Below are 26,193 nucleotides of genomic sequence, written 5' to 3' on the forward strand. Positions count from 1 at the left end.
TGGCTTTTGCAATCGTGCTTTCTTCTCTTCCCATTCTTATTCTCAAGACACCTGTAATCAAAGCAAGAGACACCAAGTTGTGGTGGTCCTTGTAGGGGTCTAAGTGACCCGTTTGATTAAGGAGAAAGCTCACTCAGTCTAAGTGACCGTTTGAGAGAGGGAAAGGGTTGAAAGAGACCCAGTCTTTGTGACCACCTCAACGGGGACTAGGTTCATTGGAACCGAATCTCGATAAAACAAATCACCATGTCATCCGCTCTATTTCCTTGGTTGATTTGTTTTCCCCCTCTCTTTCGGACTCGGATTTATTTCTAACGCTAACCCCGGCTTGTAGTTGTGCTTTAAGTTTATAAATTTCAGTTTCCGCCTATCCACCCCCCTCTAGGCGACTTTCACAAACCTTGATTTCCATCCTCGAATGTGATAGCTCTTTGGGGATCTTCGTTTTTATCATAGGAGGAGAACATCCTTTTCTTCTCTGTCATGCAGTTTGTGCACCCGCTATCGATTATCCAATTTGAACCACCGGATGCATAAACCTACAAAACAATTTTAGGCCTTGTTCTTAGGTACCCAAACAGTATTGGGTCCTTTGACATTAGAAACAAACACCTTGGGTACCCAAACACAAGTCTTTGGACTCTTGTGTTTGCCCCTAACATATTTGGCAACTATTTTGCCTGATTTATTAGTAAGCACATATGATGCATCAAAAGTTTTAAATGAAATGTTGTGCTCATTTGATGTATTGGGTGTTTTCTTCTTAGGCATTTTAACATGGGTGGAATGCGTAGAGCTAGAAGCCTCATTTTTATACATAAATGCATGATGAGAAATAATGTGAAATTTTGAAAGGGAAATAGGGTCACACCTTTTCCTAAATGATTTTGGTGGTTGAATTGCCCAACACAAATATTTGGACTAACTAGTTTGCTCTAGATTATAAGTTCTACAGGTACCAAAGGTTCAACACAAACCAATAAAAAGTCCAAGGAAGGGTTCAAATAAAAAGAGCAAAAGACAACCGAAGGCAGCCCTGGTCTGGCGCACCGGACTGTCCGGTGTGCCACCGGACAGTGTCCGGTGCACCAGGGAGAATCACTCCGAACTTGCCACCTTCGGGTTTCTGGGAATGCCTCTCCGCTATAATTCACCGGACTGTCTGATGTATCACCGGACTGTTTGGTGTGCTAGCGGAGTAAGGCTAACTGCGCCAACGGTCGTCTGCAAAAGTGTACGGGAAGAAGCTACAGTGCGCGGACAGCGCGCCCAGAAGTCAAAGCAGGCGCATATGGCGCACCGGACAGTGAACAGTGACTGTCCGGTGGCCCACATGTCAGAAGCTCCAACGGTCGAACCCTAACGGTTGGGTGACGTGGCTGGCGCACCGGACATTGTCCGGTGGCGCACCAGACTGTCCGGTGCACCCTTCGACAGCAGCCTTCCTCAACGGCCACTTTGGTGGTTGGAGCTATAAATACCCCCAACCACCAACACTTCAAGGCATCCAAGTTTTCAGCCAACACATTCAATACAAGAGCTAGTGCATTCAATACAAGACACAAATAGAGTGAATCAAAATCTCTCCAAGTCCCAATTCCACTCAAAGCAGTAGTGACTAGAAGAGAGAGTTTTGCCGTGTTCTTTTGAGTTCTTGCGCTTGGATCGCTTTTCTTCTTCCCCATTTCTTGTTCCCAAGTCATTTGTAATCAAAGCAAGAGACACCAATTGTGTGGTGGTCCTTGTAGGGACTAAGTGTCCCATTTGATTGAGAAGAGAAGCTCACTCGGTCTAAGTGACCGTTTGAGAGAGGGAAAGGGTTGAAAGAGACCCGGTCTTTGTGACCACCTCAACGGGGAGTAGGTTTGCAAGAACCGAACCTCGGTAAAACAAATCACCGTGTCATCCGGTCTTATTTGCTTGTGATTTGTTTTTGCCCTCTCTTTCGGACTCGATTATATTTCTAACGCTAACCTCGGCTTGTAGGTGTGCTTAAACTTTATAAATTTCAGATTTGCCTATTCACCCCCCTCTAGGTGACTTTCAATTGGTATTAGAGCCACGTACTTCATTAAAGCCTAACCGCTCGAAGTTATGTCGGGAGCTCACGCCAAGAAGGAGATGGTGACTGACGAGAAGCCCGCCACAAGCCATGGGAAGGCTCCATCGAGAGAGTCCGGCAACAAGAAGAGGGAGGAATCATCTCCCCGCGTCAAGTCGCACCGGAGTGGTGACAAGAAGAAGAAAATGAAGAAAGTGATCTACGAGACCGATTCTTCATCGCCTTCCACCTCCGGCTCCGACGCGTCGTCCGTCACTTCTAAGCGCCATGAGCGCAAGAAGTTTAGTAAGATCCCCTTATGCTACCCTCGCATTTCCAAACGCACTCCTTTATTTTCCGTCCCACTAGGCAAACCACCGGTTTTTGACAGTGAAGATTATTGCATATGGAGTGATAAAATGAGGCACCATCTAACCTCACTCCATGCTAGCATTTGGGACATTGTTGAATTTGGAGCGCAGGAACCATCCGTGGGGGATGAAGGCTATGACTCACCTCTCTAAGTCCGGCACTTCAACTCCCAAGCCACTACTATACTCCTCACCTCTCTAAGTCGAGAGGAGTATAATAAGGTGCAAGGGTTGAAGAGCGCCAAAGAGATTTGGGACGTGCTCAAGACCGCGCACGAAGGAGATGAGGTGGCCAAGATCACCAAGCGGGAGACGATCGAGGGGGAGCTCGGTCGATTCATGCTTCACCAAGGGGAGGAGCCACAAGCCATGTGCAACCGGCTCAAGACCTTGGTGAACCAAGTGCGCAACCTCGGGAGCACCAAATGGGATGACCATGAAATGGTCAAGGTTATTCTTAGATCACTCGTTTTTCTTAACCCTACTCAAGTACAATTAATTCGTGGTGATCCAAGATATAAACTAATGTCTCCCGAGGAAGTGATAGGAAACTTTGTGAGCTTTGAACTCATGACCAAAGGCTCCAAACAAATAATCGAACGAGGTGCCACCTCTACACCCGAGGTGCAACCCATCGCATTCAAAGCAACGGAGGAGAAAAAAGAAGAGTCTACATCAAGTAGGCTCCCCATCGACGCCTCCAAGCTCGACAATGAGGAGATGGCTTTAATCATCAAAAGCTTTCGTCAAATCCTCAAGCAAAGGAAGGGGAAAGATTACAAGCCCCGTTCTAAGAAAGTTTGCTACAAGTGTGGTAAGCCTAGTCATTCCATTGCTAAATGTCCATTATCAAGTGATAGTGACAGGGGCGACGACAAGAAGGGAAGAAGGAAGGAGAAGATGAAATATTACAAGCAGAAGGGCGGTGATGCCCATGTTTGCTGGGAGTGGGACTCCGATGAGAGCTCCACCGACTCCTCCTTCGACGAGGACGCCGCAAACATCACCGTCAACAAGGGTCTTCTCTTCCCCAACGTCGGCCACAAGTGCCTCATGGCAAAGGATGGCAAAAAGAAGAAGGTAAAATCTAGAGCTTCCACTAAATATGCAACATCTAGTGATGAGGCTAGCTCTAGTGATGATGAGGATGATTTGCTCACCCTTTTTGCCAACTTAAACATGCAACAAAAAGAAAAATTGAATGAATTGATTAGTGCTATTCATGAGAAGGATGAACTCTTGGATAGCCAAGAGGACTTCCTTATTAAAGAAAATAAAAAACATGTTAAAGTTAAAAATGCTTATGCTCAGGAGATAGAAAAATGTGAAAAATTAACTAGTGAGCTAAGCACTTGCCATGACACTATTTCCAACCTTAGATTTGAAAATGATAAATTGATTGCTAAGGTTGAGAAATTAAATGTTAGTGATGATTATCTTGTCAACCTTAGAAATGATAATGCTAATTTGATTGCTAAGATTGACAAATTGAATGCATCTCTCTCTAGCCTTAAAATTGAGAATGAAAAATTAATTGCTAAGGCTAAAGATTTAAATGTTTGCAATGTTTCTATTTCCAATCTTAAAGATGAGAATGCTATTTTACATGCTAAGATTGTTGAATTAAATACTTGCAAACCCTCTACATCTACCGTTGAGCATGTTACTATTTGCACTAGATGTAGAGACATTAATGTTGATGCTATTCATGATCACCTAGCTCTAATTAAACAACAAAATGATCACATAGCTCAACTTAGTGCCAAAATTAATGAGCATGACTTAGAAAATGAAAATTTTAAATTTACTAGAAGCATGCTCTATAGTGGGAGACGCCTAGGCATTAAGGATGGCATTGGCTTCCAAAAGGGAGACAATGTCAAGCTTAATGCCCCTAAGAAATTGTCCAACTTTGTTAAGGGCAAAGCTCCCATGGTTCAGGATAACGAGGGTTACATTTTATACCCTGCCGGTTATCCCGAACACAAAATTAGGAGAATTCACTCTAGGAAGTCTCACTCTGGCTCTCATCATGCCTTTATGTATAAGAGTGAGGCATCTAGTTCTAGGCAATCCACTCATATTAAATTGCCTAAGAAGAAAACTCCTATTGCATCAAATGAGCCTATTATTTCATTTAAGACTTTTGATGCATCATATGTATTAACTAACAAATCAGGTAAAGTAGTTGCCAAATATGTTGGGGCCAAACACAAGGGATCAAAGACTTGTGTTTGGGTACCCAAGGTGCTTGTTTCTAATGTCAAAGGACCCAAGACCGTTTGGGTACCTAAGAACAAGGAATAAATTTGTTTTGTAGGTTTATGCATCCGGGGGCTCAAGTTGGATCATTGATAGCGGGTGCACAAACCACATGACTAGGGAGAAAAGGATGTTCTTCTCCTATGAGAAAAACCATTATCCCCAAAGAGCTATCACATTCGGGGATGGAAATCAAGGTTTGGTCAAAGGACTTGGTAAAATTGCTATATCACCTGACCATTCTATTTCCAATGTTTTTCTTGTAAATTCTTTAGATTATAACTTGCTTTCTGTTTCTCAATTATGCAAAATGGGTTACAACTGTCTTTTTACGAATATAGGTGTTACTATCTATAGAAGAAGTGATGATTCAGTAGCATTTAAGGGAGTGTTAGAGGGTCAGCTATACTTAGTTGATTTTAATAGAGCTGAACTCGACACTTGCCTAATTGCTAAGACTAACATGGGTTGGCTCTGGCACCGCCGACTAGCCCATGTTGGAATGAAGAATCTTCACAAACTTCTAAAGGGAGAGCACATTTTGGGACTAACAAATGTTCATTTTGAGAAAGACAGGATTTGTAGCGCATGTCAAGCAGGGAAGCAAGTTGGTGTTCATCATCCACACAAGAACATCATGACGACTGACAGGCCACTCGAACTACTCCACATGGACCTATTCGACCCGGTCGCTTACATAAGCATCGGCGGGAGTAAGTACTGTCTAGTTATTGTGGATGATTATTCTCGCTTCACTTGGGTGTTCTTTTTGCAGGATAAATCTCAAACCCAAGAAACCTTAAAGGGATTCTTGAGACGGGCTCAAAATGAGTTCGGCTTAAGGATCAAAAAGATTAGAAGCAACAACAGGACGGAGTTCAAGAACTCACAAATAGAAGGCTTCCTTGAGGATGAAAGCATCAAGCATGAGTTCTCTTCTCCCTACACACCACAACAAAATGGTGTAGTGGAGAGGAAGAATAGAACTCTACTTGACATGGCGAGGACCATGCTTGATGAGTACAAGACTTCGGATCGGTTTTGTGTGGAAGCAGTCAACACCGCTTGCTACGCCATCAACCGTCTCTACCTTCACCGAATCCTCAAGAAGACATCATATGACCTCCTCACAGGTAAAAAGCTCAATATTTCATATTTTAGAGTCTTTGGTAGCAAATGCTTTATTCTTGTTAAAAGAGGTAGAAAATCTAAATTTGCTTCTAAGGCTGTAGAAGGCTTTTTACTTGGTTATGATTCAAACACAAGGGCATATAGAGTCTTTAACAAGTCCACTGGACTAGTTGAAGTTTCTTGTGACATTGTGTTTGATGAAACTAACGGCTCTCAAGTAGAGCAAGTTGATCTTAATGAGCTAGATGATGAAGAGGCCTTGTGCGTCGTGCTAAGGAACTTGTCCATTGGGGATGTGTGTCCTAAGGAATCCGAAGAGCCTCCACATGCACAAGATCAACCATCATCTTCAAATCAAGCATCTCCACCAACCCAAGATGAGGATCAAGCACAAGATGATGAAAATGAAGATCAAGAGGAGCCACCTCAAGAGGAGGACAATGATCAAGGGGGAGATGCCAATGATCAAGACAAGGAAGATGGTGAGGGTCCAAGACCACCACAACCAAGAGTCCACCAAACAATACAACGAGATCACCCCGTGAACTCCATCCTCGGCGATATTCATAAGGGGGTAACCACTCGATCTCGTGTTGCTCATTTTTGTGAACATTACTCTTTTGTGTCTTCTATTGAGCCATACAGGGTGGAAGATGCATTAAGGGATTTGGATTGGGTGTTGGCAATGCAAGAGGAACTCAACAACTTTACGAGGAATAAGGTATGGCATTTAGTTCCACGTCCTAACCAAAATGTTGTAGGAACCAAGTGGGTCTTCCGCAACAAGCAAGATGAGCATGGTGTGGTGACAAGGAATAAAGCTTGACTTGTGGCCAAGGGATATTCACAAGTCGAAGGTTTGGATTTCGGTGAAACCTATGCACCCGTAGCTAGGCTTGAGTCAATTCGCATTTTACTTGCCTATGCTACTTACCATGGATTTAAGCTCTATCAAATGGACGTGAAAAGTGCCTTCCTCAATGGACCAATCAAGGAGGAGGTCTATGTTGAGCAACCTCCCGGCTTTGAAGATAGTGAGTATCCTAACCATGTGTATAAACTCTCTAAGGCGCTTTATGGGCTCAAGCAAGCCCCAAGAGCATGGTATGAATGCCTAAGAGATTTTCTTATCGCTAATGGCTTCAAAGTTGGAAAAGCTGATCCTACTCTCTTTACTAAAACAATTGCAAATGATTTGTTTGTATGCCAAATTTATGTTGATGATATTATATTTGGGTCTACTAACAAATCTACTTGTGAAGAGTTTAGTAGGATTATGGTTCAAAAATTCGAGATGTCTATGATGGGGGAGTTGAAGTATTTCTTAGGATTTCAAGTCAAGCAACTCCAAGAGGGCACCTTCATCAGCCAAACGAAGTACATTCAAGACATACTCACCAAGTTTGGGATGAAGGATGCCAAGCCCATCAAGACACCCATGGGAACCAATGGGCATCTCGATCTCGACACGGGAGGTAAATCCGTAGATCAAAAGGTATACCGATCGATGATAGGATCTTTACTCTATTTATGTGCATCTCGACCGTATATTATGCTTTCCATATGCATGTGTGCAAGATTCCAAGCCGATCCTAAGGAAGTTCACCTTAGGGCCGTGAAACGAATCTTGAGATATTTAGTTCATACTCCTAAGTTTGGCCTTTGGTACCCCAGGGGGTCCACTTTTGATTTAATAGGTTATTTAGATGCTGATTGGGCAGGGTGTAAAATTGACAGAAAGAGCACATCAGGGACTTGCCAGTTCTTGGGAAGATCTCTGGTGTCTTGGGCTTCAAAGAAACATAATTCTGTAGCTCTTTCTACCGCCGAAGCCGAGTACATTGCCGCAGGCCATTGTTGCGCGCAATTGCTTTGGATGAGGCAAACCCTTAGGGACTATGGTTACAAATTAACCAAAGTTCCTCTCCTATGTGATAATGAGAGTGCAATCCGCATGGCGGATAATCCCGTTGAGCACAGCCGCACTAAGCACATAGCCATTCAGTATCACTTTTTGAGGGATCACCAACAAAGGGGGGATATCGAGATTGCTTATATTAACACCAAAGAACAATTAGCCGAAATCTTTACCAAGCCATTAGATAAGAAAACTTTTAGCAAACTTAGGCATGAGCTAAACATTCTTGATTCTAGGAATTTTGATTGATATTTTGCACACATAGCTCATTTATACCTTTGATCATCTCTCTTTTCTTTGCTATTACTAATGTGGTTTTCAATTGCATTTTGTGCTAAGTCATAGATTGAAAGGGAAATGGAGTCCTCGGCGAAGACAAGGCTTCCACTTCACTCCATCATATTATTTATCCTTCGCCGTCACTCCGCGTCGCTCTCTAACTTTGGTATAATCCTTCACTCATGTATTTTTTGCCAAAGGGGGAGTGAGTTTGAAAAGGGCTTATATTTCACTCACAAGTATTCGTTTTTGGCGATTCATGCCAAAGGGGGAGAAAGTATTAGCCCAAAGCAAAACGACCGCACCACCACCAATTTCAAAAATGTAGTCTTTCAATTTGTATTAAAGAAGTTTTTCAAATGGGTATCTTATTTTTTATATAATTTCAAATTGGTACAAACCTCTTCAAAATTAATATCCAAAACCCTCTTGAACACTAAGAGGAGAATTTCATTAAGGGGGAGTTTTGTTTAGTCAAAGGAAAAGCATTTGAAACAGGGGGAGAAAATTTCAAATCTTAAAAATGCTTCTCAAAATCATATTCATTTACCTTTGACTATTTGCAAAAGACTTTGAAAAGGATTTCCAAAAGAGTTTGCAAAAACAAAACAAGTGGTGCAAGCGTGGTCCAAAATGTTAAAATAAAAGAAAGCATCCATGCATATCTTATGAAATGTAAAGTTGGTTTAATTCCAAGTAACCTTTGCACTTACCTTATGCAAACTAGTTCAACTCTGCACTTATATATTTTCTTTGGTTTGTGTTGGCATCAATCACCAAAAAGGGGGAGATTGAAAGGGAAATAGGGCCACACCTTTTCCTAAATGATTTTGGTGGTTGAATTGCCCAACACAAATATTTGGACTAACTAGTTTGCTCTAGATTATAAGTTCTACAGGTGCCAAAGGTTCAACACAAACCAATAAAAGTCCAAGGAAGGGTTCAAATAAAAAGAGCAAAAGACAACCGAAGGCAGCCCTGGTCTGGCGCACCAGACTGTCCGGTGTGCCACCAGACAGTGTCCGGTGCACCAGGGAGAATCACTCCGAACTTGCCATCTTCGGGTTTCTGAGAATGCCTCTCCGCTATAATTCACCAGACTGTCCGGTGTAGCACCGGACTGTCCGGTGTGCCAGCGGAGTAACGGCTAACAGCGCCAACGGTCGTCTGCAAAAGTGTACAGTGAAGCTACAGTACGCGGACAGCGCGCGCATAAGTCAGAGCAGGCGCAGATGGCGCACCGGACAGTGAACAGTGATTGTCCGATGCACCACCGGACTGTCCGGTGGCCCACATGTCAGAAGCTCCAATGGTCGAACCCTAACGGTTGGGTGACGTGGCTGGCGCACCGGACAGTGTCCGGCGGCGCACCGAACTGTCCGGTGGCGCACCGGACTGTCCGGTGCGCCCTTCGACAACAGCCTTCCCCAACGGCCACTTTGCTGGTTGGGGCTATAAATACCCCCAACCACCAACACTTCAAGGCATCCAAGTTTTCAGCCAACACATTCAATACAAGAGCTAGTGCATTCAATACAAGACACAAATAGAGTGAATCAAAATCTCTCCAAGTCCCAATTCCACTCAAAGCAGTAGTGACTAGAAGAGAGAGTTTTGTCGTGTTCTTTTGAGCTCTTGCGCTTGGATCGCTTTTCTTCTTCCCCATTTCTTGTTCCCAAGTCATTTGTAATCAAAGCAAGAGACACCAATTGTGTGGTGGTCCTTGTGGGGACTAAGTGTCCCATTTGATTGAGAAGAGAAGCTCACTCGGTCTAAGTAATCGTTTGAGAGAGGGAAAGGGTTGAAAGAGACTCGGTCTTTGTGACCACCTCAATGGGGAGTAGGTTTGCAAGAACCGAACCTCGGTAAACAAATCACTGTGTCATCCAGTCTTATTTGCTTGTGATTTGTTTTTGCCCTCTCTTTCGGACTCGATTATATTTCTAACGCTAACCCCGGCTTGTAGGTGTGCTTAAACTTTATAAATTTCAGATTTGCCTATTCACCCCCCCTCTAGGCGACTTTCAGGTTTCATAGCATGAATTCTCCTAATTTTGTGCTCAGGATAGTTAGCAGGATATAAAATGTAGCCTTCACTATCCTGAACCATGGGAGCCTTGCCCTTAACAAAATTGGACAATCTTTTATGGGAATTAATCTTGACATTGCTTTCCTGTTGGAAACCAATGTCATCCTTAATGCCTAGGCGTCTCCCATTATAGAGCATGCTACGAGCAAATTTAAACTTTTCATTTTCGAGCTCATGCTCGGCAATTTTAGCACTTAATTGAGCTATGTGATCATTTTGTTTCTTAATCATGGCAAGGTGATCAACTATAGCTTCAACATTAATATCTCTACATCTAGTTCAAATAGAAATATGTTCAACAGTAGATGTAGAGGGTTTGCAAACTTTTAATTCCTCTAGCTTAGCACCTAATCTAACATTCTCATCTCTAAGATAGGAAAAGAATCATTGCAAACATTTAATTCTTTTGACCTTAGAATTTAAACTAGCATTTCCACTTCTAAGGCTAGAAATTGAATCATGGCAAATGCTAAGTTCTTTAGATAGGTTTTCACATTTTTCTACTTCCTGAGCATAAGCATGTTTCAACTTAACAATTTTTTTGTTCTCTTTAATTAGGAAGTCATCTTGGCTATCCAAGAGTTCATCCTTCTCATTAATTGCTTCAATTAATTCATTTAATTTCTTCTTTTGGTCCATGCTAAGGTTGGCAAAGAGAGACATTAAATTATCTTTACTATCACTAGAGCTACCCTCATCACTAGATATTGTGTATTTGGGGGTGGCTCTAGATTGTACCTTCTTTTTTTTTGCCGTCCTTAGCCATGAGACACTTGTGGCCGACGTTGGGGAAGAGGAGGCCCTTGTTGACGGCGATGTTGGCGGCGTCCTCGTCGGAGGAGGAGTCGGTGGAGCTCTCATCGGAGTCCCATTCCCGACATATGTGGGCATCACCGCCCTTCTTCTTGTAGTATCTCTTCTTCTCCTTCTTCTTCCCTTTCTTGTCGTCATCCCTATCACTTCCACTAGAAATATGGAATTTAACAATAAAGTGACCGGACTTACCACACCGGTAGCATACCTTCTTGGAGCGGGATCTGTAATCTTTCCCCCTCCTTTGTTTGAGGATTTGGCGAAAGCTCTTGATGATGAGCGTCATTTCCTCGTTGTCGAGCTTGGAGGCGTCGATTGGAAGCCTGCTTGATGTAGACTCCTTCTTCTCTTCTTTCGTTCTTTGAATGCAACGGGTTGCACCTCGGGTGTGGAGGTGACGCCTTGCTTCAAGTTGACAATGTGTTTGGATTCTTTGATCATTAGTTCAAAGCTCACAAACTTGTCTATCACTTCCTCGGGAGAAATTAGTTTATATCTAGGATCCCCACGAATTAATTGCACTTGAGTAGGATTGCGAAAAACAAGGGATCTTAGAATAACCTTGACCATTTCATGGTCATCCCACTTGGTGCTCCCGAGGTTGCGCACTTGGTTGACCATTGTCTTGAGTCGGTTGTACATGGCTTGCGGCTCTTCCCCTTTGTTGAGGACGAATTGACCGAGCTCCCCCTCGATCGTCTCGCGCTTGGTGATCTTGGTCACCTCGTCCCCTTCGTGCGCGGTTTTGAGGACGTCCCAAATATCTTTGGCACTCTTTGACCCTTGCACCTTGTTATACCCCTCTCGACACAAGGAGGCGAGGAGTATAGACGTGGCTTGAGAGTTAAAGTGCCTAATTTTGGCGACCTCGTCCGAGTCGTAGTCTTTGTCCCCCACTTGTGGTACCTGCGCTCCAAATTCAACTATGTCCCATATGCTTTCATGGAGTGAGGTTAGTTGATGCCTCATTTTACCACTCCACATACAATAATCCTCACCATCAAAGTATGGTGGTTTGCCTAGAGGAACGGAAAGTAATGGAGCACGCTTAGAGATACGGGGATAGCGAAGATGCATCTTACTATACTTCTTGCGCTCATGGCACTTAGAAGCGACGGACGACTCGGAGCTTGATGTGGAGGGTGATGAAGAGTCGGTCTCATAGCAAACGACCTTTTTCATCTTCTTCTTGCCACCTTTCCGATGTGACTTGATAGAGGAAGATGATTCCTCCTTGTGTTTGTTGCTGGACTCCCTTGAGAGAGTCCTCCCTGAGCTTGTGGACTTGTCACCGGTCATTATCTCCCTCTTGGCGTGATCTCCCGACATCACTTCGAGTTGTTAGACTTTAATGAAGCACCGGGCTCCGATACCAATTGAAAATCGCCTAGAGGGTGGTGAATAGGCGAAACCTAAAATTTATAACTTTAAACACGCACTAAGGTCGGGGTTAGCGTTAGAATGAAATTCAAGTCGAAAAGAGAGGGAAAACAAATCAACCAAGAAATAAAGCAAGTGAACACGATGATTTGTTTTATCGAGGTTCGGTTCCAAAGAACCTAGTCCCCGTTGAGGAGGTCACAAAGACCAGGTCTATTTTAACCCTTTCCCTCTCTCAAACGGTCACCTAGACCGAGTGAGCCTTCTTCCTTAATCTCACGGGTCACTAAGACCCCGCAAGGACTACCACACACTTGGTGTCTCTTGCCTCGCTTACAAAGCACTTGAGAATAAGAATGGGAAAAGAAGAAAGGCAATCCAAGCGACAAGTACTCAAATGAACATAAAAATCTCTCTCACAAGCCACTAAGTGTTTGGAGTGAATTTGGGACTCGGAGAGGATTTGATCTTTTGTATTGTGTCTTGGAGTGAATGTTAGAGCTCTTGTATTGAATGTGATCTTCAGAAAACTTGGATGCTTGAAGTTGTGGTGGTTGGGGGTATTTATAGCCCTCAACCACCAAGGTAGCCGTTGGGGAGGCTGCTGGCGATAGGCGCACCGGACAGTTCGGTGCGCCACCGGACAGGCACTGTGCACTGTCCGGTGCCCCGCCACGTCACCCCAACCGTTAGGGTTCGGAGCGTGATCGACCGTTGGAGCTTTGTCCTCTTGCGGCACCGGACAGTCTGGTGCCCCACTGGACAGTCCGGTGCCTTCTGACTTGCGGCTCTAACTTCTGCTGCGCACTGTGCTGTACTGTTCCCGCTGTCAGAGTCGACCGTTGCGCGCTGGATAGTCGTTGCCCGCTGGCTCACCGGATAGTCCGGTGGCACACCGGACAGTCCGGTGAATTATAGCAGAGCGCGCCTGCGTTTTCTCGAGAGTGGCTGGTTGACCCCTGTACGGTCTTGGTGCAAGTCCACAGCACACTCAAGTCCTTTTGCTATTTTAAAATTGTGTACCTAACTTGAATCTTTTATTGGTTTGTGTTGAACCTTATATAATACATGTATTCTAGACAAACTAGTTAGTCCATGTGTTTGTATTGACGACCAACCATCAAAATTAATTATAGGAAAATGTTAACCATATTTTCCTTTCAAATGTGTATTCGTGTCAAGATGTGAATTGACCTATTTAGAGACTATTAAATGCTACTCCTTAATTGGGTAGCTATAAAGATAGTTTTTGATTTGTCAGAAAACATGTTGTGAGGTATGATCAATCAAGATGTAATTTGTCAATTTCTTCTTGAGAGAGATATTTAGGCCCTCGATTGATTGGATTAACAAATATATGGCTGTGCTAAGGTTAAGTGTTCATCTTGCATCCTTTAGCTCATAATTTTATCTTTAATAAAAACGTCACGACATTCATTCGTGAGATTTATATACGTACTTTTAATACAATTTCAACATGTTTTTATTTTTAAGATTTAATATATCTATTTTAGGTAGTGTTTGGTTGAAGAGCTAAGTAGAACGGAACCGTTCTGTCCCAGTTTTGTTGTTGTTTGGTTACAAAGTAACTAGAATGGAATGACTCCAATTAGAGAATATTCTCCTCAGATTCGGAACCATTCCGCTCCAAAAAATCAATGGGACGGAGCCGCTCCGTTCCAATCCCGCTCTCACAGTCACGCTCCGTTCCATTCACTCTGCAACCAAACAAAAAACAGAACCGCTCCGTTCCAGATTACCAAACACAGAACAGAGCGGCTCCGTTCATAGAATCGGGGATAGAACGGCTCCGTTCTACTCGGCTCCTCAAACAAACACTACCTTAAACGATAAACAGGAGCGTGGCACCGAAGAAGGCGGCAAGGCGCGGAAGTGTGGCCCGACTCCCCGGCCCCATTCCTGACCGTCAGATTACGATCGGGAGGCTCAAGCGCACCAACTGGCGGCGCCGCCCCGCCGCCGGAGAGCTCTCCGGCGTCGGTGCCTCACCGTCTCCCGTTATTCCGGCGCCTTCCGTTCCTCGACAGAAGCGGGGCTATGGTCGCCAGTCGTCACGCGCTCGCCGCACGAGCAGGAGCAGGAGCAGGGACTGCTGGCCGGTTAGCCTCCAGATGGGTAGCTGTTCTGCGCAACAACTGGAGGAGCGCGGAGGGAGAAGGGACTAAACACGAGGGGGGAGGTGGAGGAGGCGGTACGACTGGTGAGCGGGTGAGTGCAATTTCTGCGTATATTTCCCATTCGTCTCCCGGAAAATAATAGCTTCAAATACTTCGGTTCCCTAGTTTCCATGGTACGCCGTTTCTCTATTGGCGCGATAGCTGGATAGGGTCAGAGTCCTCGTTTTCTTTGTGATTGTGATGTCAAATGTTGATGCAACCATAATCTCATAATTAATACCTTTCTCGCTCTTAAATAAACATCGTTAGTTAGTATTATGAGATGTGATTGGGGCGATCGCTTTGTTCCTCGCTGCATAACTTATTTTTTGGGAGTTTTGCTTATGCAGCTACTTTGAAGTAATTCAAATGATTCAATACTCCAGCTTACACTCAATCCAGCTCTAGCCTTGCTGTCAAACACTCAAACTTCTCTGACTTTGACAAGTTTATAGAAAAAAACATAAATATCTACATCATCAAATTAGTTCCACCCACCATGAAATATATCTCGATAGTGCATTTATTTGGTATTGTAGATGTTAATATTTTTTCATCGACCTGGTTAAAACTAGAGAAGGTTGACTTAGGAGTAAGACATCTTACATTGTAGAACGGAGGTGTACCATGTTGCTGACTTAAATAGTTCTACTGTTCTTCATATACACTAATGTATACCAGTTAGTTTAGTCAATTTGATTTTCAGACTAGCATAAGCATAATTCAGACCTTCAGTATGCTTCATGCAAGGGCAGCAAAGCATAATTACCAGTCTGCTTTCTTTTGCTTACATCGTTGATAAAATAGCAAAGTTAGAACTTCAAGGCTTTACTCACCAATCATTCCGCCAGGAAGGGTAACAATTGCTAAGGTTCACATATATGGAATTAACTGCAAACAGGAACATGTAAAGTAGATACTGTTAGTGAAACAACACTAAAATCAAACAGCAGAATCAAATGGTATTTAACAGGGTAGCTTGAAAATAAATCAGATCTGAGGTAACCTTAGAGAGTTCATGGACAGTGGCCTCGTTATTGCCCATGTTGTTCCCGGCCACATCAAGAGATTTCCCTACTATGTAGTACGACATTGAAGACCCCATGTCATGTATGGACCCCATGGTTCCTGATATCATGAGCAGCCAATCTATTGCATCCACCGTAGCAAACAGACCAAAGAATGCAAACGATCTGTCTTCGGCTTCTGTTTCTGGTGCCATGGATGCTGCTCGCGTGCTTTCCTTGCCATCTGCAATCTTAGGTTCAGATGATTCAGTGGGCCTATCATTTTGGATGAGTGGCACTGCTTTCCTGGATCTTCTGTTAATGTGCAAAAAGTGAGTAGCTGGCACACTGAGCTTTATAGCACTAGTACACACAGTAACAACCACATAGCTACAAATTTGCACCAATGATACTATCAAGATTCATAATGTTATCTATTGTTCAATCCTAGTGACTCCCATTTTTGTTCATGACTCCTTTGCTGACATGATGCAGCATGTCCAACCTGCGTATTCAGACATGAAAGTAAACTTTCTTGATGATGTCTCCAACTTCAATTTTGCAGTAAAAGTCACAATTTTAGGAAATACTAAGCATGAATCTTTTGTCCTCATAACCAAATTGTAGTGCATGAGACATCTCTGTTTTCATCTACAAGTTACATTACTCTACTCCAGCTACAAGTCTAATCCAGAATAGGCCATGCCACTTTTCTATTGGAATCCGTCCTTAGTCTACATATTCCTCGGTCATTCCAAATTCCAAATAAATACGCCGGCTATCTTACTCGTACAGTCGTACATATACTTGATGTCTTGGTAAACATGTTTGATATTTCTGCTACATAAAAAAAAAGAAATTACGTCAACAAGACTGCAAGAGCAAGGTGTCCAGTAATAAACAAGGCAGTTTCTGTTGCAAGTCTTCATGTTAGTGCCTGGAACTTTCACAATAGTCATCCAACGGCCTAATTCTCTGATTCCAGTTCTGATTTGGCTGAATAGTCTGATCATTATGTGAACTTGATGTATCTTATAGATTTATAATTAATCAGTTCATTAGAAATAAGTGTCTCAGCTTTGCTATTTGCTGTCCCATGTACCGAATTTAGGTGGTTCTATTTTCGATATGCATTATTTTAGGTAGCTTAATTGTTAAGGACATTTTCTTTTTTTCTATGTTATATTTATTGCCTATTTCTTTAGAAATAGATATTCAGCTAGTTTCTTGGAGAGAACTTTGTTCAAGTTGTCCTCAACCTTGAAAGACGGTTAAACTGGTTGATGGACTGCATGATCGGAAACCAGCATATTACTGAATCCCTTTCCTGTCTTAAGTTCTGTTACTCTATCTTCCATCTGTTACTCTATCTTCCAAACAGATACCATTCAAGTAATATATAGTTATTTTTTTACCCTAACTGGTGGACTATGCATCATCGATATATGATGATATAGCTATGTTATTACAACTTGTGACAGCAAGTGCATTTGAGCAATGCTTAATCTCCTAAAGCTATTCTTGCTAAGTGTCTTTGGTCTTTGGCCATAATGGAACTTGAATAGATGGTCATTCTTTCATGTTGCTTTGCAAGTGGAACAATCTTGAGTAAACGCCATCTTCAGCAGAGATCAACTCTTGGTGATTACCAAGTTCAACAACCTTTCCTTTCTCCATCACAACTATCGTATCAGCATTTATGACTGTGGACAGTCTATGTGCAACTGTGATACTTGTAATCGTACTGGCTTGCTCATCTTTGTCCTTCCACACCTTGGTCCCTAAAGAGCTCATAACCACCCTCTCAGATTCACCATCAAGTGCGCTGGTTGCCTCATCAAGAAGCAGAATGGCAGGCCTCTTCAGTATTGTTCTTGCAATAGCAATTCTCTGTTTCTGCCCTCCTGAAAGCTGGCTCCCTTTGTCTCCAACAACAGTGCCATACCCTTCTGGTAGACCACTGATGAATTCGTGAATGTTTGCCTCCATTGCAGCCTGGATGATTTCAGTCTCTGAAGGGCTTTCACTTCCATAGCTAATGTTATCTCTGATGGATGTGTTGAACAGGATTGGTTCTTGTTGAACTAGCCCAATCTGCTTCCTGAGCCATCGGAGATTGTAGTCCTTTATGTTCTTGTTGTCAATTAACAATCTACCTCTAGCAGGATCGTAGAATCTCAGTATTAAAGCCAGTACAGAGGATTTTCCTGCACCACTGGGGCCAACCAATGCTACTCTTTGGCCAGGTTCTATAATTAGATTGAAGCCATCCAGAATGGTCACCTCTGGTCTAGATGGATAATTGAAGCTCACATCCTGAAACTCGGTTCTACCGACGAGCCACCCTTTGCCTGGGTTTTCTGGTTTATCCGGGACGATTTGTGTCTCTCTGTCAAGTGTGTCAAATACAGGATTCAGTATTGAAATGGCTGACATGACCATAGGAATGAGGGTCCATAATTCTGTGATGGAAGGTACTGTGAGTGAGAATATCTGGTATGATCTTATGCTGTTCTCAAATTTGGCTTGCTTCCTCTGAACCAAAACTGTGGTGTACCATAGGGCCACTGCATGTGCAATATTCCAGAGGCAGAGCGAGATCCCTTGGATGACCCCATACTTCATGCTCTCAATCTTGGTGATCCTCAAGGGTTCTTGCAGTGACAATTCTGCTTTCTTGATTATTTCATCTTCATAAACAAAGGATGCCACAGTCCGGATGTTGCTAGCAGCTTCTGAAGCTAGGGAGACAAGTTCCCGGTGAGCAATAGCAGAGTCACCATAAAATCCTTTTGCTGACTTGGCTTGAATAAGGCCACCAATGAAATGGCATGGCATGACTGCCCATGAAACTAAAGCCATTCTCCAATTGACCTTCATGCTTACTATTGTTGCTATCAGAATTGAAGCGATGCATTGCACAATAACTGCCATTCTGTCTGATATGATGGTCTTGACTGTTGACGTGTCACTGACAATGCGTGAGGTAAGAAATCCTACGCCATTATTTGGTTTCTCAAACCAACCAAGCTCATTTCGGAGAACAGCTGCGTTGCATTGAAACAAAATAATTTCATATTATCAGGGGTATGAGGTATGTATATAATGTTGTCTCTTGTGAGAATTTGTGGTGAACACTTAAACAAATTCAAGGTTTCATGTGACATACCTGAAAAGAGTGCCTCCCTTATGTTTTTCATTGCCCTTTCTCCAATGATACCATAAATATAGTGCTGCAAGATGTTACTCACCATTGTAACCATCCCTGCTGTGAAGAATATCAAAGAATACTTGGTGACTTCCTTTTTTGCATTCGGGTCATAATATGCCACGCCAATTGTCATGATGAAATAACCAAACAAAGGCTTCGAGATTCCAGAGATGGCTGCTGCTGAGGAGCCAACTAGAATCTTCATAATGTCCTCTTTACGCAATCCATACCAAAGTCTGAAGAAAGGGGGTGTTTCCTTTACATTCTCATTTCTTGGTTGTTTTGACTCCAGTCTTTCTAGCTTTTTGTTTGGTCCCTGATTTGTGGAGGACTGCTTGATGTGTGCTTCGCCAATTTGTTCCTCCATGTTATCAGGAGTGCTGTTTAATCAGTGGAACTAAAAACATTAATGAGTTGTTTGGTTTGATGAATCACTCTATCCAAAATGAAGTGGTGCATCATGGGTCCATTCCTCAAATTTGGTGGGATGATTTCATTCCACATATTAGTACTAAACAACTAACTATGATGAATGAGGTGGTGATGGATTAACTCACTCCATTCCACAAACCAAACAAAAAAGTGAGGAGTGAGAAAATGATGGACTACATCATTCCTCAAACCAAACAATCCATAAGTTCTACTTAGTAATCGTACTTATATGTACTATTATCACTAAACTTCCTATTGAGGAGTTGATGTGTTTTCATTTTTTTGGCAGTTTCCTGTTCTGTTCATCATTTGTAAATAGTAACTCTTGCTTTTATTTCAAACTGCTGGCGTCCAGTTTGAAAAAACTTTATTCATTGATATTCTAAGGTACACCCCAACCCATGCATGACACATTTACTTTTGAAGCGATAAGTCATATTGAAGAATTTCTTAACTGAGTATAAAACATTGGTCAAGTAAAACTTTCCATTGGCTACATTTAACTTTACCTTGCCACTTTATTTTCAGCTTCCTTGTCTATATTTTGCATGCTGCATACATTGGAGTAGAATGTGCTTTTGTCAAGCAACTCATGATGTGTCCCAGTGTGTGCTACTCTTCCATTTTCGACGACAACTATAGTGTCAGCATTTACAATTGTGGACATCCTGTGGGCTATCAAGATAACAGTCCTTCCACGCATTGCTCTCTCAAGTGCATCTTGAACTAGCTTCTCTGATTCTGAATCAAGGGCACTTGTTGCTTCGTCCAGAAGTAGGATTGGTGGATCCTTCAACATTGCCCTTGCAATAGCTATTCTTTGTTTCTGGCCACCCGATAACTGCACACCCCTTTCTCCTACCTGAAACAATTTAATTGTAGGAAGTCCCAGTGGGGATCATTTTTAAATCTTTGAATGTCTAATAATGTGGAAAAATCCATGATTCTCCTATGGGAATAAATTGCGACTATCTGTAATTTTAAAGTTCTATTATTAATGCATTACTCAGTCGACTTTGGTCCTTGAGAGATCTTGTTGGAATTTAACAAATCATGAGTCAAAAGTCAAAACCCTGATCCATATTTGGTTAAATAAGATGATCGACGACCCCAAGTATTTATAAGTTTCCATGGGAAGTGGTGAAGTACTGAAGTACCTCGGTCAAGTACTCATTTGGTAGTTTGGATATGAATGAATGAACATTAGCTGTTCTTGCTGCTTCAGTTATCTCCTTGTCACTTGCATCCATTTTACCAATCTTCAAGTTGTCCTTTATGTTACCAGAAAATAGTGATGGTTCCTGAGAGACTGAAGCTATGTTTCTGCGCAGCGATTTCAGATCAATTTTCTTGATACTGTGGCCATCAATGAGTATGTCACCTGCAGTATTAGGCCTTCTTACATGACTGAAGCATTTTAATACTACTTAAGCTTACAGTTACTAATGCTTCACAAAAGTACGAGTAATAAACAATATATAACCCTTTTTGTTCAGGTTTTAGTCGAAAAATGGTGAAGTAGATCATGTATATAGTTGCACTGATAAGATTGTAGAAGCATACCTGAAGTTGGATCATAAAACCTTTGAAGTAGTGAAATGACAGTGCTCTTTCCACAGCCACTGCTTCCTACCAGAGCGATGACTTTGCCTGCGGGGATGGACAATGAGAATCCTTGGAGAATTGGCTTATCCTGGCGGGAAGGATATGCAAAGTGCACCCTACGGAATTTGATCTCTCCATGAATCTTGTCTAGTACTAATCCACTTTTTGCATAACTTATGGATGGCTTTCTCTTTATCACCTTGAAGACCTCTTTTCCTGCAGTTTTTGCCTGATTGAAGGTCTGAAGGTCTGGTGCGGCATAGGTAATTGATCTGAATCAATGTAGTAGGAAAATCCATTAAATATAGAATACATGCAAATTAAAAAATAATGGCAACTTTGGCTAAAGGATGTGAGTTGCTTCAGTGTTTTGTTTGAATGGTAACTATATTTGGAAAAGAATTTTTTTCTAGTGACTGAACCAATCAGTGAGTTTGTGTAATTATTACATTGCACCAAAGAGGATGCTCATGATAGCAGCTATCGTGCCACCTCCTGTTGCCTTGTTTTTGGTTACTGCAACTGCCCCAATCCAAACCATCAGTGCCCATGAACAAAAAGTCACTGCTTGGAACATTCCAAGTCCTATTCCCTTTATCAATGCTTCCTTCTTGCTTAGATTAAATTGGCTTTCCATGCACTGGACAAAGGACTTCATGGCCCAGCTCTCTCCAACGAAGGAGAAGACGGTCTTGATATGTGACAAAGTCTGCGAACAAATGTATAGGCAAGGATTATAAACATATATAATGAAGTGGGGGATGATCTGTGTATCAACATTTCTATCTATTCAGGTAACTTGGCTTGAGGTATGTCTGTTAACTGATGTCACAATACCTGCTCTACAACTGATACTGCCTCTGAAACAATAGCATTGCGTGACAAAGATAAGACATTCAACTTTTTCGTGTATGCTGCTCCGATGATGAGGATAAGTGGAATGACCAGGAAGGAAAGCATTGCAACTTGCCAGCAGCTGATAAACGCAATTATGACACCAGCAAAGAAAGTGGAGAAGCTTGCGACGAAATGACCCAGCTGCAGAAGAGTGAACTTAAGATGCAGATCTGACCACAGAGCTTCAAAAGACTTGCATCAGTATAATGCTCATATGATTGTGAAATCCATTACCTTCTCTCCTATTGCATCTTGTATGACACTCATGTAGTTGGTTACTCCGGTGATGATGGTTGCAGTAGTCAAGTCAGTGTCGAAGGCCCCAACCTCTTGATTAAGGATTGATCTCAGAAACGCGAGCCGCATGCGTGCTAACTGTCTCTCACTTGAGTATATCCAGCAGGAGATCTCTGCATGCGGCCAATTCATCCGATAAAAGGTTAGCAACATTTCACCACTGAAAAGTTGTCATGTTGTTTTTCTATAGTAGATCTCCTATGCTTGTCATTTCTAAACATGCTGGTAACAAAAATAATATTTCTGTACATATCTTTTTCTGCAATTAGTGCGCCTTTACTGGACTCGTCAAAGTTCAGAGATGTGCTTTTTATGTCATATATAATTGAATATAAGTGGAAAATTAATTTCCAAGCGCACCTGTAAAATAAAATCTCTCCTGAGTTGAGCTAATTTTATGCTTATTGGGCAAATAAATCAGCGAGCAATGCTGGCAGTTCTACTTCATATCTTTGTTTCATAGAGCCAGCTGACCAAAAACCACAGGAATACACGTTTTGCGTCCTCCCCTATATTTGTTCTTTCTAAAGCATCACAAGGAAAATCCACATGCATATTGGAAGGAAAGGATGGCAGATTCTTGACTTACCAACCATTCCAGCTGGAAGAGTGGCTGCTGCCATGTACCACACAAAGGGGACCACCTTCAAGCAACAAGCGGGAAAGCCTCATCATGCAATTTGAAAACAACTGCAGGCCAATAGAATCAGAAATTTGAAAGGCTAATGACGTGATAAACGGCTTTAGCAAGTTCACCTTGTAGAGCGCATGGACCATGCCCTCCGGATCATTTATGTTAGTTCCGAAGGCATCGAGCGCCTTTCCAAGGAGGAGATACCCGACCGGGAATGCCATGCCGTGGATGATAGACCCAAGGGTTCCCAGGGCCATGAGGAGCCAATCTACCGTGTCGGCGTAGTAAAGCAGCCCAAAGAATGAGAACGACTCCTCGTCGGCGCTAGCCTCGGGGGAGGCTGAAACCGTGCTCTTCCTTTCATCCGTGTCATCGGCATGAGATGATGACATCGAGTGGTCTTCATAGTAGCTCATGGGCCTCATGGCCATCCTTTTCCCCCCAGTGGATTTTGTGAACGTTTTGCGGTAGAGCCGCAGTATATATGGGAAGGGAGATGCATAGCTAGCATAGATGGCATCAGTATTATTATATATATATGCATAGACGGTGCGTTTTTGGGCATGCCAGTTTACATGCAGATGTATATACTGACAACCATATTCTCCCAAGAGGCTTAAAAAAACACTATAATAGCAGGCATTTCCAATGTTGGAGGTAAAATAGTCTGGCTTTAAACAAGCACTATAGTAGGTACTCCCGAGGTTCTACTTGTACATATACATAATGATCTTTCTTTCTTTCTTAAGCTGACAGTTTCTTTCATTCATTAAGGTCTAGATGGGGAAACAACAAAGGCGTGGCTTACTGGAAATTTGATTTGGGTTGAGAAAACTGAAAACCCAGCAGTGATCCTCCCAGATGGAGTAAATAAGAGAGGAGGAGGGAAGATGCTTAATTTTCATTAATCTGCATGTTATCTCTACTAGGAAACAGCAACAAGCCATTCCATCAAATGGGCTAATCAGGTACTCCCTCTAGTCACGAAAGAGCAATGAAGACGTCGTTTCATGCATTCTATTTTTTTTTTTTGTGTGTGTGTGTCAGTAGAGATTTTCTTTCACTCATATTCTAAGTTAGGGACTAGGGTACTTCTGATGAAAAAAATATAAATATATACTGTTTCTGACTATCAGTTTCTGAAGTTTTTTAATATTGGCACTGCCACACATCTCCTACGAGAATGGAAGTCCCATCTGAAATATTCGATCTGAAAGTTAAATCAGTGTCTTGAATCTCACTCTACTCTAAAAGATCCCTCGCCTCTTGCCCCTAGTACGACAACCGTGCATGTTAGGAACGCACAAGGTCAGGTCCGGTCTGCACGCCACGCATGCAATAGGTTGAAGAGCGCTTACAAGACCAAGGCGGGTGTCGAGGAATAACTGGAGCATGATTCGGGCATATGCCCCCTTGAGACTGCGCATAGGACACGCGCGGCTGTCCATGTCGCAATGTCATCGCGGCCAGCCCCGAATGCTTGTCTTCGCCTGGCGCTGGCGGCCTGGAAACGCTTCGCTGATGCGTTTGCTTCCAAACAGAGAAGCGCCAAAAGGGGAGGGCTCTCTCTTGCAGCGTGCGTTCATTCTCAACTGACGATGAATGAGTGACTAACAACAGCTTCACCGGAATACTCTTGTGCAGGCTGCTGAAGATCTCCGCATCTGGCTCGGTGGTGGTGGTTTTCGACGGGGTTTGATGTTTTGGCTGATGAGGAAGGGAACCGCAATGGGTTCATTCTCCAGAATCTGGGGACAGGAGTTGCCACCTCGGCTTCGCAGCTCCGCGGCTGTCAGACGGCGGGTCTCGGACGGTTGCGCGCTGCGGCAGGCATATGCTGCCGGCTCTCTTGTTCGTTTTCTCAGTGGCCACCGGACCAGCGGCGCGTGCAGAAACATCTCAGGTGTTGTTGGCGTGTTGCCATGGCGTAATCCGAGTCATACATATCTCGTTCATGGTATAAGCTAGGAATATCCGGGTGCCATGGCCCATGGATGGAAACACGCCGGGGACGACGACTCGTTCAAACGGCCTGTTCAAAATTTCAAGTGTATGTGTATTTATTTATTTGTCTCTCATGTGTTTCTTTTGCCCACCAATCATCAGTGGCGTGGCCGGAGGTGCCGCCCGAGAGAGACGCACGCATTCTGTATGTCCGATCCGCGTTCCATCAGCCCGGGCAGATTTGGTATCTGATCTGTATGCATCAGCAACTCGTTGTTTTTTTGCCCTTCTTCTTAAAGTCTCCTCGCATTTGATGCGTCTTCTCTCACGTCTTGTATTTTCTAACCCTCCATAATCTCCTAATTCAGTGTTGGGGTTGGATATGTATGGTAATTGGTAAATGTTGTACTTAAGGCATGTTTGGTTCCGTGCCTAATTTGCCACACTTTGTCTAACTTTTCTGTCTAAGGTTAATTTTTCAATTTGAATGACTAACTTTATGCAAAGTGTGGCGTAGTTAGCTACGAACCAAACAGCCCCTTAGCGTGTTATTGGAATAACCACTTGTGATTGTGCAACTACTCCGGTTAATGAAGTAGAACATGGTCTCTTCTCTACTATGCTAACCCGTTCTGAACTTGCTATGAACCAAATCATTCAGGGTTGGAGGGAGTATTATTGTCTAAATTATAAGACATTTTAACATTTCTAGATCTACAATCTTACTGATATATGTATCTAGATATAACGTAGTACAGCTTAAACTTGCATGTGTACTGTTCGATAAGAGCTATCACACACCTTAAATATACCAGTTTGGCCTCGAGATGTATTGTATTCGAACAGATGAGTCGATCGTACGTTGAATAAATCTTTGAACCGCAAATCACCTTAATGGCAACACAATAAAAGCGGCTACACGTTCTGTTTCGACGTATGGACATGTTTGTTAGTCTACTAAAATGTCTAAAATAATACCGTCCACGGAGAATAATATTTGCCTGTCCTAGTAGAAAAGAAGTGAGTCATAAGCGTCGATGGGGACAATGCAAGGTAGCTAGTATCCGTGTGCATGAATCATCGAGCCAGTTTCCCAAGAAATGTACATGTACATGTACTTAGTCAAAAGAAGAAGAAATGACATGTGTATTAATTAGTATGCATATATGCAAATATTCTTGTATAACTACGAGAGCAATACATGTGTGCCGCCTAAGGCTACCTTCATTCTCATAATTAAACTATACTCTGTGTAAAACAATATTTAGGATAATTATATAAATAAACTGTTGGAGACGCTCATGAGAATAATGATGCATGTTTTTCCCGTACATCAAGGTCACAAGGCTAACAGAATAATATATATACCGTCTGTTTGGTTGACCGTTGGCCATGCGCACCTGCAGACGCATATTCGTAAAGTGTTTGTTGTTTGGTACACTTCTCTACGGATCCAGGTTCATCAGATATAAATATTGGCTTTTAGCCAGACCCGCCCCATACGCCCCAGCTCGCCTAAGGGCATGTACAGTGGAGAGACACCAAAACAGTTCTCCAAGCACATGAGACAACTAAGAGACTCTATTGTACAATGGAGTGTCTATAAACGTAGTTTATTAATAAATACAGAATTAAATGTATTTGTATAGCATCAGATCAATAGAACAGACGACAAATTTGTACAGTGGGAAGTGAGACGTCTGTT

At 42.7% G+C, this 26,193-nt stretch overlaps 1 pseudogene across 1 annotated transcript; it reads left to right on the forward strand.

The window, feature by feature from the left end:
* Positions 1-14,169: 14,169 nt before the first annotated feature.
* LOC100383508 (uncharacterized) lies at positions 14,170-24,618 on the forward strand (annotated as a pseudogene). Its single transcript, NR_169034.1, has 5 exons — positions 14,170-14,513; positions 20,731-20,979; positions 21,336-22,052; positions 23,319-23,512; positions 23,821-24,618. The product of NR_169034.1 is annotated as an uncharacterized protein (transcript).
* The last annotated feature ends 1,575 nt before the right edge of the window (positions 24,619-26,193 follow it).

The sequence above is a fragment of the Zea mays genome, chromosome 10 (genome assembly GCF_902167145.1).
Source record: "Zea mays cultivar B73 chromosome 10, Zm-B73-REFERENCE-NAM-5.0, whole genome shotgun sequence".
NCBI lineage: Eukaryota > Viridiplantae > Streptophyta > Magnoliopsida > Poales > Poaceae > Zea > Zea mays.